General features: G+C 36.9%; 1 pseudogene; it reads left to right on the forward strand.

Moving 5' to 3' along the window:
- The first annotated feature begins 4,168 nt into the window (after positions 1–4,168).
- On the forward strand, positions 4,169–8,862 carry LOC139785235 (uncharacterized; annotated as a pseudogene).
- Positions 8,863–12,017: the final 3,155 nt, after the last annotated feature.

Raw genomic sequence — 12,017 nt, forward strand, 5'->3', positions numbered from 1 at the left:
ATTATATAATTTATGAATTTATGAACTATAAAGTGTTTTATTAAAGTTTACGTAAATCGTTCCTATAATAACTAATTGCTCTCATAATTAAATAGATATAATCACGTTAACGTTGAAAATACAGAATAAAACGCAGATATTTTTTCCGTTATATAACAGACATATACCATTCAATGTAAATAAATAAGTAAGAAAAAATAGATTACTTGTACTACACGTTTTTATGTCTTTGGCAGATAATCAACATTCATTTTTGTATTAAAAACGTGGGAGAATTTATGTATAACGTATGCATAACGCGAGAGAATGGTACACGGGAAGGAATTTGCACTTACGCAGTTTTCTTGCACGATAAATATAATTCCTCCGTTTATGCGGTGCTTTTTATATGCGGGCGGAAAATGTATCTTTCTATCGTATTTATGGGGATAATGTTATTTCCGGGGCCCCTCAATTTGATAGTTGTATTTGATGGATCTTTCGCTGAGAAAAAGAATGCCGCAAATCATAATGCGCTACGATGCATAGTTTTTGAGATATCGATTTTTAAATGTAAATAATAGCAATATTGTTGTATGGTTTGCAATTTACCACGTGTGGAAAATTCACGCATGTACTTTGCAAGGCACGCTATGGCCGGTATTCATAGTCGGTTCTTATATTTAAGATCGTTCTTAAGTACAATCTTAAGATATCATTAACCAATCACAAAGCGTATTAGCATCTTAAGACATTACTTAAGCCGGTCTTAAAATAAGAACCGACTATGAATACCGGCCTGTGTGTCTAGTTTAACGGTAGTGGAGCTCCCCGCAGGGGAGTGGAACCTACTGCCTCCACGCATAACTTTCCACGCGAAAGGAGGCGTCATGAGGTGCCACTTTTCAATATCCTAACAATTCTCTGTATAACAAATTATTTCTGTTACAAATATTAAATACTTTTACACAATGTAACTTTTCATAGGAAGCGACGAAAGAAGAAAAAACGGGGTTTTTTAACTTTTCACGCGAACCGAGGTTCACCCTCACCCTCCCTCCCTGCCGTAGCCCCTCTCCCGCCTACGTGTGTACTGTCTCTCTCTCTCTCTCTCTCTCTCTCTCTCCTCTCTCTCTCTCTCTCTCTCTCTCTCTCTCTCTCTCTCTCTCTCTCTCTCTCTCTCTCTCTCTCTCTCTCTCTCTCTCTCTCTCTCTCTCTCTCTCTCTCTCTCTCTCTCTCTCTCTCTCTCTCTCTCTTTCTCTCTCTCTCTCCCTCCCTCCCTCCCTCTCTCTCTCTCTCCCTCTCTCTCTCTCTCTCTCTCTCTCTCTCTCTCTCTCTCTCTCTCTCTCTCACTTACTGTTAATAGTCCAGTCAATGTAGGAAAACACTTGGAAATTTATCCTCGAAGAGTAAACTTTTTTGGAAAGTGTTCTTTTGGGTTTCAGAAAACATGTCCCAAAAGTTTACCAACGTAAACCCTGTGCTAAATGTTTTATTTAACAAAAAAGACCGAAAAAATCGGTTTTTTTTAGTATAACTAAAAAAACATTAATTTTATGAAAAAATAAACCATGCCAATCGAAAGAGGAGAAAATTTTACTAAAGAAACATACCTAAAGTTTTCTTAATATTAATATGTGTAGGAGAAATAATTTTTTAATTAACGCTTCAAAGTGCGTCGATGCCGCCCCGTGTGAAGCCGCCTGCAGAGTACGCGGGCGCGCGCGCACTTTTTAAAAAGGGTTGTAACTTTTGATTGGGTCGATAGAATCAAATTTTACAAAAAGCATTCGAAAGTAGACGTAATTTACTAATTTTCAAGTGGTTTAGAAAAATTGAGAAAGCATTTTGAGTATATTTAAATCGAATTTGAAGAGAGACGATGTGAAATTTTTAACTTATTTTACTAATATCATTGCCATTTATTTAAATTTGCAGATTTTCACTTCTAAACTAAAGCATTATATTCTTAAAATATGTGCTAATAACATAATAAGTGAAAAAAATTACAAAAATTAATTTTTTAAAAGTTGGGACCTCAAAGTTGATAGTTTTCTTGAAATTTCGTTATTTCAAAATTGATCAACAAGTTTGACTGCAGATATTATTGCTTAGGAAATAGATATTAAAGTTTAATAACAGGGTTTTTTTAAAGCTGAAAATATGTACTTTAAGATGATAAAAGTTTTATTTGAAAAACAAAATATTAAGCAGGTGTATTTTTCAAAAAAGTATATAAAAATAAATGTCGAACTGGAAAATATGAAAATTTCTCTATTTTCAAAGTCGAAAAAGTAATAGAAAAAATTTTTTTTGAAAAAATAACTTATGGGATGTTGTAGCTTGGTTCTTAAACTTTAAGACTGTATATCGGAAATATTTTTTTGAACTTATTATTTTAGTGGCTACACGCAATTTAGTAAAAAAAGTCGTATTTACGACAAGAACAGAAGCAAACGAAGAACATAATCGATATTTAAATTACAATATAAATATTGTGACTTAATAACAATGAATATTATATTAATTATGAATATTATATTAATATTATATTATATTATATTAATAAGTAGGGCCCGGATGTTCAGGCGATTTCTCGGCTCGCGCGCGGAGAACCGCAGTGTGCGAGTTAGTCCATGCGCCAGGTCGATTGAGCATTTTTATCGAGGTTGATGGCTTAGGTTAATGTTTTTTTATGTTTTTTGGGTCGTAGAACAAGAATCTGTAAATAGTTTGTGTTTGGCCGGCGCCGCGGGGCCGTGCCCGCGCGATCAGACACGCTTACCCGGCGCGTGGTAACGGCGATAAAAAATATCTCTTATAATGTCTTATATGCTCATATAAGAAGCCATCTTATCATATATGAATTTTGGCCTGATAAGAGTTTATATGGTCATATATGATTATATAAGATTATATATAAGGACATATATGGACTTGGTTAGCGGATGTGGACGAATGAGTGTCAGAGAGTGTATGAGTGCGATAATTCTAGCGAATATTTAGAGTAGGCGATAGTTTGTTAAGGTGCCGGGGGCAGGAGAGGGTGAGTTGAGAGGGGTGGAAGCGACGTAATTGAGGGGACGACGCGAAAAGTGACAAAGAGGAGTATAAGCAAGAATTAAAAAAGGGAGTCAGAATAGGTTAAGTTAAGATAAGGTAGCAACACGCGGTAGGCACGGTTAATTTACAGAGGTAGATAGGCAGGCGAATCGGTGGGACGGGTGGCGACTCGCGGCGGAGAGAGTAGGCGGTACTGGGCAGGCGTGCTTAAGCTCCGTCTACATGCCGAATGAAGTGCAAGGCACAGGCAAAAAGAAGACCGCGAGGGATCTGAAAGGAAGGGAAAGAGCAGATTCGTTGAGCATACTGGATTACGTACGAGGTGGAGATAAGGAGAAAGAGAAGGAACATATCAAGAGGAAACGAGAAGAGAGGGAGAGAATGGCGGATGAAACATTTAAGAGAAGTAATATGATGGATAGAACACCACCAGGTTTGAAGCAGACAGGAGAGGAGAGGGAGATAAAGAAGGAAGAAGGAACACTGATGGGGTTGCTGAGGGAACTTAAAATAGAAATGGTAGGACTGAGGAACGAGATAAAGGAAATAAAAGAAAACTGGGAGCTGAGAGTGGATAGAATGGAGAAGAAGCTGGTAGAGATGGAAAAGAGAATGAAAGTGATGGAGAGATGGAGAGGAGACACCGGAGATGCTAAAGGAGAAAATATAGAAAAAATAGTGGAGAAAGTAGCGGAATTAGTAAAACAAAATAAAGGAAAAGAAGAGTCGCGAGAAGGGAAGGGGGGAGGCAAGGGACGAAATAGGACAAGAAGTCAGAAGATCGAAAAGAATAATAGAAGAAAAAGAGAAAAGAGAGAGAAGGAACAAGATAGTAATAAGAGGGTTGAATACAAACACAAAGTCGAGTAGCATAAAAGACGTAGCTAGGGAATTGCTAGAGCAAGAATTTAAGGTAAAAAATGAGTTAAGAAGTGTTCAAACCGTGGGAATGGAAGGAAGAGAAGTGGTAATAATAGAATTGGAGGACTGGGAAATCAAAGAGAAGCTAATGAAAGAGAAGAAAAAACTAAAGGACAAAGCGGTAGGCAGAATCTATATTGACCATGATCTGACGAAGACGGAGAGAGAGGTACAGAGAAAAATAAAGGAGCGTGCAAGAATAGAGAAAGAAGATGGGAAGATAGTTAAAGTAGGATATAAAAAGATGAATATAGGAGGAAAGCAGTATGTGTGGAGCGAGGAAGCAGACGATCTAAGAGAAAAGAAAAATTTCTAGATGGTGGCCAAGTTAGGAGAAGTGAACCTGTAAGTTGTGGCATTCAAGTTGTGCGGAGATATTTTGAAAAAAGAAATAAACTCGGATTTATCACTATCAACTTCTCTTTCATCACATTCTGTTTTGGTACATCCAAATTTAACAAATTTGCGTTATGATGGTCCACTTGTTTCCAATTGTAACAATCCACAATATAAAATTGTGAAGTATAACGGAATTACATTGAAAGCTGGGACACTCGCGGATAGTTGTTGCGGCTTAAATTGTGGTGCCATTGTATGTATAGAAAATATAGCACACTGTTCAGAGCGAAATATTCCAGTCATTATAGGTCGCGAATTTTTAGAAAAAAACGACCTATATAATATTCCTTGTCCATCATCATTACTTGGAATTTATAATGTGCACTCATGCTCAGAATTGAAATCGTGGCCATTAAAAAATGTTATTAGAAAATATGTGAAGTTGCCGCATGGAAATGACAAATATGCAGTTTTTCCATTGATACATAGCAAAATGTAATATGTATTGAAACAGAATTGCTGGCACGATGAAGATGTACGTAGTCGTTGAATTTGAAGATGGACTCTCAGTAGTTCCAAAGAATTGGTTGACTAAAGATCTGACGGAAGCCTTTTGGCCTATTTACACTAGTACTGCAAGACACGACAAAGCAGTTAAACGTATGGAGGAGCCGGAATCTACATGGACAAAATGTTCCATTCGAAAAATATATGGGACATATAGTAAGTAACATTATATTTGTTTCTGAAATATATGTGTATTATTATTTGTTTTCCACATGCAATATTAATGTTTGTTGATGTCTATTAATAACTATAGGACAATGGTACATGTTTTTATTTCCATTATGTTATTTTGTTGCAGTGAGTTATGACGTGGCAAGATAAAAGTTGAAACGAGCCGAAGAAGAGTCTGATCTTACATCAAATACCGAGAAAGATGAATCTCGTAAGAGAACAAGAAAAAATAGAGCTAAAAAAGATATGAACTCATCAATGAGCAGCAATGATATTGAACTGTCAGATGACAGTATTATATTAGACAGCATGCCAAAAGTACCGAAGTTTTCAAACGAAAATATTTATTTGAAAAAAACCGGAAATGCACAAAAAAGTAAGAACTTTATAAAGCACTAGCTTAAACGGAAAAAATATACTCCCCGAATTTCCTGTTTCTAAGTTTAGGGGTTTGGGCTGGGCATTTATGTGTCAGTCGGGACATTTGCTTATATATATATATATATATATATATATATTAATACACTAAAAAATAATAGAATAATGTTTCAGTAACGTATTGTTGTATGATTTTCAGGTTTTGATGACAGATCATATGATAAGAGACAGAGTACAAAGACAATGGAAAATACTGCATCAAACAATCACTACAATGTAGGAAAGAAAGATTTTCGTAAGTATAATTTTTGTTGAAATGAGATTTACACAAAAAATTTATAAGTGGCTGTCTTGGGTTTATAACTGAGTATATCTATATTTTAGATATCTATGGCTACGTTCAGCGGAAAAGCAGCTCAGTGAGCACTCAGTGAGCTGCTTTTTTCGCTGAACACAGCCTATCTATCTGAAAACTGTATAAATAATATATACAATGGTTACATTGTTTCATTACTTTTAGATCCACCACCAGTTGTTGGTTCTGGCTACATTAGACCCGGTGGGTCTAGGAATTATCAAATAGAAGAAGAAAAAGAAGACGACCCAGTTTATATTGAAAGTAATGAGCGAGATTATGAAGATAATGATGTTGTATTAAGTCCGAGCTTGACCTCTAATAAAGGTTAGTATACAAGTAATTTTTATTTTACTTTATATTTTACAATTATTCATGAATTTTTCATATTGTTAATCTAGTAATTGTAGTTTTATATGTAGGTAAATGTGAGATCAGTATGTTAAAATTGTATTGAAATAGTAATGGTAATATTATTTTATTACATTTAGGTCCACAAAATGAAAATATTTCTGAAGATGAAGAATCATGTGATGATGGCGATAATGATAAGATTAATGCTTCAGTAATGTCGTTAGCAGCAAAGAAGACTAAAGTACTAGGACCAAATGACAATTGTAAACGAAGTAAGTATGCGAATAGTTCCTATTTTACATTACTATTATTATCTATATTTGAGTTGTAATGTTATTTATTCTGAAAAAATTTTGCGTCATATTTTTTATTTGTAGTTCAGATTACATTTTTTCATATTTTTAATTTGTAGAATTTCTGAAAATGTTATCTTTTCTTTTCATCCATAAATGGAATCTGTTTTGAATGTTTTTTAGAATCAAACAGTCCTACACAATATTTAATTCGAAAAGTAACGGATATGAACATGAAAATAAATACCATGCTCACGGCCATAAAAAATATTGAACAGCGCGTTGACAAACTTTCAACTGGTACTTTCGAAACGGAAGAAAGACAAAAAATTGATATTTTTCAAGATCTGCCATTGAAGGGTAAAAACGATCTTGAAGCGATGGAAACAAAATTAAAAAATAATGCATCTTATCGAAGTGAAATGTTAAGTAAATCAAATGTCTAATTTTTAATATTATAAAATTTCCATACATTCTATACTTTGTACGTTTTTTTTATTGTTTCAAATATTTACAAATATTTCAGACGACACAACTGGCATTTGTATTATGTGAAAACATGAAAACATCATGTTTGCGACTGATGAAACTAATGATTTCTAATGACCTGGCGATGAAGTACAGTTGGTATGGTGCAAAAAAGAAACAAATATTTTCCAAATTAGAAATTTGCAAAATAATTATAAGTAAGTAAAATTTTTAAAAACAATTTGTATTTTTTTTATTAATGAATGCTATAATTCCTGTAAAAGTTGAAAGATATGTTCCTAAATATTTTCTAATAATTTATTAATTTATTAATTAATAAAAACATTTATCAATATTGATATATTAAAGTATCTTTTGTGTATATTAGAGATAGAGCATATAATTATTTGTAACTGAATTTAAATTATTAAAAATCTAATAATATTATACAAAAATTAAATTAGCATAGACATATTTGTTCTACTATTTAGAAATAATAAACAATAAAAATGTTATTTTTTCAGGTGTGATACGAAAATCATTTGTTGATGTGACAGAGGACCAAATTTCAGCTCCGATTAAAATATGGTTAGCCCATGCCAAGGAATAACGTATGACGAGAAACAAAGAACAAGAAAAAAAAACGTGCCTTTGGAAAACGTACGTTAGATTGTAAACGATGCAGTAATTAATATGAATATTTATCTTTTTGCGTAAGAGTCAGATCAGTTTAGTAGCAACATGTTTTCTTTCTTAAAAGTTTTATTTTTTTAATGTTGGTCTTCTTTGCAATATTGTCGAGATGCTGTAGCAACATGTTTCCTTTCTTAAAAGTTTTATTTTTTAAATGTTGGTCTGCAATATTAGTTTTCCGTGTATAGGAATTAAGTGGAAGTGATTGATGGTATAGGATAAAGATGGACGATATTTTCATTCATGATGCGTATCGATACTTTCAGACTGTATCACCCATCTCTAGTATAGGATAAACAAAATAATAATTACTTACGCGACGTAAATGATTATATAGTTTTCCAGATAAATATGTTAATAACTACTCTTAGTTATTTAGAGAGAATCCTAAGGTCATTGCCTCACTGTGCCAGTATTATCAATGCAATTCTGCCGTAGTGACACACTGTCCGCGTTAGTCCAGTTTTGCATAGAGAACTTATTTAATATGGTTTAGCGTAATGCAAAAAAACCAAAAATCTTTAATTTTAGTGTTATATGTAGATAATCGCGTTAGCAAAATATTAAGTATTATTTCGGAGAGGTATTATTCTCATAAGGAAAGTTTCATATTAGGAAATAAGAACCTTTAGTTAAGCGTATGTCACACGCAATCAATTTTACACTGACCGTTAAACGCCTATTTTTCTTACGTCTTACGTTTTTCAGCTAATGCACAACGAGCTGATATACTTACATTTAGAATTATTCACATTTAGATTATCGGAACATTTAAAACGTTGTGTCTGGAGGAGCACCTTATTTGTTTACTTTTCTAAACGCGAGATTTTATCGCTCCTATTTCACGTGCTGGTTCTCGTTCCCGTAAAACAGATTGCGTGCGACGACGAAGTGTTTGGCTCGCGTACGTTGTAGTCAATTTGTGATACCAATCGTGTATTTGTGCAATATGTACCAACAGCTCAACGAATTTTGCTTTGTCTTCTCATTTTGTAATGGGTATGTTTCGTCGAGAGGATGACATATAGTTAATATATGTATTTTTTTTCCTTGAAATATATATATTATGTACAGCGACATGTGCACATACGTATGTAACATGATATATGTATACTTATGTATATGTGTGTGTGTGTGTGTGTGTGTGTGTGTGTGTGTGTGTGTGTGTGTGTGTGTGTGTGTGTGTGTGTGTACATCTATGTATACTGAAGGATGGTCCGTATATGGAAAGACAACTATATAATTTTGTAACATATATAATACAACACGTATTGAAACATCCATGAACATATGATGCCTTCTCTTGCCATATATGTATCATTCGTAAACTATTATTTACTGTATATCCCCGTAGGGTTCACAGTCTAGTATCTTACGGCGTTTTTGCAGGGACGTACCCAACCCTATCCCACTCTCATCCATTTCCTTTGGACCAACGGTTTAACGTCTCTTCCGAAAGACGGAGCCCAGTTTTTTCCGCACAAGATCTTATCTTGCACGGAGGGCGCAGTTTCTTCGGAAAAAAACTTTTTCCATACTACATGGCTCTAGTGGACTCGAACCTGGTTCCTCAGATTACGAGTCTGGCGCTCTACCACTAGACCACACTGCCGCCCCTATATGTATCATTCGTATAATTATAACTTGCCGCTTACAGCTGTAAATGCGCTGCAATTACGTTACAAAATTTATAAAGTTATCTTCTATCCGAAATATCGAGATTACTGTCTGACATAACTTACAAGATAATTGCACGTTCGCACTGTAAAAATTGTTTGTCTTAATGTATTATTCAATTGAAAATGTATTCACGAGATATTTGAACGATTGCAGTGTTCTCGAATTTTAAATCACGCTTAATTTTAAAGTACATTTTTCTGTGCAAACGATAACTTACGAGTGAGGACTCAGATTTTTAAATCTTTCCAACAAGTCGTGTGACTATAATACATTTTCCTATCCTTTTGTTTTAAATAAGCGTCATTAGATACACGACATGTAAAAAATGCATACTTTCCTATTTCTTTTTTGTTTACTTATGTGCAATCCTTTTTAAAAAAACGATTATTTTCGCTAGTTTTAAATATGTAGGGAAGACCGGGGCCTAACCGTCGCCGGGGTTGAACCGTCAAATCAAATATCTCGGAACCTGTATATTGTGCGAACTCGCTATTAACATTGTAAACGCTGCTTATGGTACCCATGTGACCAACGGAGTTTCGGCAGGTTACCTGCCGTGTTATGATTTTTACGAGGGCAAACGTGTTTTCGGAAGGTGAAAGTTACATTTTCTGCGCGTGGAAAGTAGGGAGATAGTGAGACTTCTAGGCCGTGGTGCTCGAGGGGGGAGCGGAGCGGGGGGGGGAACTCTAGCGCCGCGGTCCGGCCGAGGGGTCTGCGGGGGGGGACCTGCGTTCCCAGCATAGGGTTCGCGGGGGGGGGGAGGATGAGGGCCTCGAGATCGCGGAGGTCCTAGGGAAGGGTGGGGGGAGGGGGGATCAGGCGAGCGCGTCGGGGCATGTTCGATAAACAAATGCCGCCTCGCGTCGATGTTCGGCCGATAGTATTTATAAACAGATGTCATTTCACACCTCAGATGCGAGCGAGCGCCTATGGCAGGCGGCTATAATTTATGACCTGCGACTAGTGTCACAGTATAAGTAAGAACAGTAGGTTCACTCCCCTAAAAAGTTGGTAAATGAATATGGCGACTCGCACAATCAATAACATGGCGGCTGTCATCTGACAGTTCATTTGGTTAGATACATCGGCGCGTCAGTTGTATTGTATTTGTATTTATTTTCAATAATCTGCCCGTGTGGGCGGGCGGGCGGGAATCCGGTTCCTATTCCGGAACCCGGCAGCGGAACCGCATACAATTCGGGCCCTCGTAAGAGTGTTCGTCGGGGTAACCCAAAATGACCTGGAGACGCCGTCGGGAGATCCGGGAAGAGTTTTCTTTTCTGTATAAGCGTTCGAGTTCCCTGGAAACCTCTAGCAGGGAGATAGGGTTTGGAACGCGAAGAGCACCGCAGTTGCGGCGGTGTCCGGATCTTCCCCTCGGACCTTGAAAATCCAGGAGAGGGCCACGTGGAGGTGTCGCGCCGGTTCGTACCCATATCCGCAGCAGGTGGCGGAGCCAACGCCCCCCTCGCAGTGTCCTCGAATCGGATCACGCGGGAGTATTAACGGCGATCGGCCGCGAGGCCTCACGCCACTCTGACACGCTTGGCTCTAGAACACCGGGGCCCGGTGGTAGTAGCAAATACTCCAGCGAGGCCCTGGAGGACTGACGTGGAGAAGGGTTTCGTGTGAACAGCCGTTGCACACGAGTCAGTCGACCCGCCCAAAGACGCCCGCGGGAGGCGTCAATAAATTAGTGCCACGTCCCGAATTTTTAGCGCTGGATGGACATACGAAGTGTTGCGCGATTTATTTTTATTTTATATATGGTTCGGATAAACTGTGTTATTCGTGTATGATCACTGTACCAGATACTGGTGAGCACATACGTGAATATCGAGAGCATGTAACCGAGCCGTACAACGCAATGAACGGCCGATTTTGCGGAGATTGTCGCACTCCATTGTTCCAAATATATCCATGCAAAATGTGCCCAATTTGCAAGATCTGATCAAAAAAACATTATCGCGAGTGGGGCATTATAAATGTGCGCAACATGGAATGGCCAAGTGAAGAAGAGAAATCTGACGATGATTTAATAAACGATGTCGCCAATGTTCTGCGTGAAGAAGATCGAGGAGTGAAATTGACGGATGTGACATCACCGGTGCAGTTTCTTCGCGATCGCGAACTAGGTATACGCGGAATTGATCGACGCAGCGTTAAACAAAGAGTCGCTATCGACTATATTAATTATCCTTATGAATGGGATTTGGATAACGTGAGACGGAAATTGTATCGGCGGCTGCGAGACGAGGCAAAAGAACGTGAAGCTCGTGAAGCTCGTGATAATTCTTATTTTTATGATTTTTACTTTAAACCTGACTTTGATTCGGAGTATCAGGAGTATCGCTATTGGGCGAATAAAGTTATTACTGATATGCTCATGCTCACTGATACTATGCTCATTCAAATTCGCACAGGCATTGGGAAGTGCGTCGAATTGGCGGTGATGAAAAACATGAACAGACAGAGATCAATTTTACATATCTTTAATAAGATAATAGGTCCTAATCATACATCGATTCAAAGAGCTCTTGACCGTGAACTTAATGATTTTAATGATTGGCACTTTGATGTCCCCTTCTTCAGTCTTTATAATCTTATGCTTAAACATTATTCCATTCTATATTTCTGTCGACGTTGTCCAACGTGTAAGCGAGTCACGTGCAAGTGCTCCATCGAAGAATGTGACGTGATCTAAAAAATAGTGTGAAAAAGACAGTATTAAAAAACATGGAACATATCAATAA

The sequence above is a fragment of the Temnothorax nylanderi genome, unplaced genomic scaffold (assembly GCF_030848795.1).
Source record: "Temnothorax nylanderi isolate EJ_2023f unplaced genomic scaffold, tnyl_v1.0 TNYL_tig0761_pilon, whole genome shotgun sequence".
Lineage (NCBI taxonomy): Eukaryota > Metazoa > Arthropoda > Insecta > Hymenoptera > Formicidae > Temnothorax > Temnothorax nylanderi.